At 33.8% G+C, this 1,114-nt stretch overlaps 1 pseudogene; it reads right to left on the bottom strand.

Annotated features, from left to right (window-relative positions):
* Window positions 1–340: 340 nt before the first annotated feature.
* On the bottom strand, window positions 341–853 carry LOC146917771 (toll/interleukin-1 receptor-like protein pseudogene; annotated as a pseudogene).
* Between the last annotated feature and the right edge of the window lie 261 nt (window positions 854–1,114).

Here is a 1,114-nt window from a genome sequence, read left to right on the forward strand (position 1 = left end):
TTTACTGCTTTGAAAATCGTGCCACGATTTCAAAATCGTGTCACGATTCCAATTTTCCAAAACACCAAAATTTTGAGTCATCTTGCAACAATATGTACACCAAATATACAGATAAATGTGTGTTTAATTGATTCCACTTTTGGAGGAGACAAAATTGATTTCAAATATGTATAATTGATTTTGACATGTTTGATTGTTCTAGAATAGATTTTACTTCCCAAAAAGCTAAACCTTATGGAGTTTTTTCCACTACATTAGATATTTAGCCGGGAATTTATTCTTAACTCACTTTTACAAAAATATATCCATACTTTAATTAATTTATGGTCAATTCAATGAACTATTTCACTAGACAAATGAAATGAAAAGCAAAGATAGGAATATACCCTTTGTAATCAAAGCCGGATAAATTAGCAACTTGGTTTAGAGCATTCTTCCATTTCTGCAACAAATCCATGTTACTATTTGGCCTTTTCTCATGTTCAGCCATTGCTTTTCCATAACTCCTTTTCAACTTTCGTATATCAGAAGGATCCACCTTATAAAATACCGGCAAGACACATCGACCGTTATCTTTGATGGAATCAAGGATGGTGGATAGTTCTTGTAAGCAAAAGGATGAAGTTGCATAGTTGTTGGAAAGAACAACGATAGCCATGTGGGAGTCTTGAATAGCGTTGATAAGTGATGGTGTGATTTCTTCGCCTTTTCGAAGTTCTTCATCATCCATGAAGGTGTGAATTCCCCTGTCTTTGAGAGCTTTCCAGAGATTTCCAGTGAAACCATGGCGAGTATCCTCGCCTCTAAAGCTGAGGAACACGTCGTAGGTGAATTCATTGGTGACAGAAGTCATGTTCATCACAAAGTTTAGTGTGCAGTGAATATGGAATTTTGAATATGAGTTCCAACATTCCATTTAACAAGTTTGATGATAAATATAAACAATAACAATAAATTATTTTGCAAGTAACATTAGTGACGCTGCTAAAAAAAATTATTACTCATTATAATACACTGATTCAAACCAAACGATTTCTTACAACACGCGTTATTGAAAAAATCAAAATTGAAGTTTGAGATTCCGTTCAGTTTAATATATCCACTACACCATTAG

Source organism: Medicago sativa, chromosome 6 (genome assembly GCF_051527215.1).
Source record: "Medicago sativa cultivar Bolivia chromosome 6, Bolivia_mono, whole genome shotgun sequence".
NCBI lineage: Eukaryota > Viridiplantae > Streptophyta > Magnoliopsida > Fabales > Fabaceae > Medicago > Medicago sativa.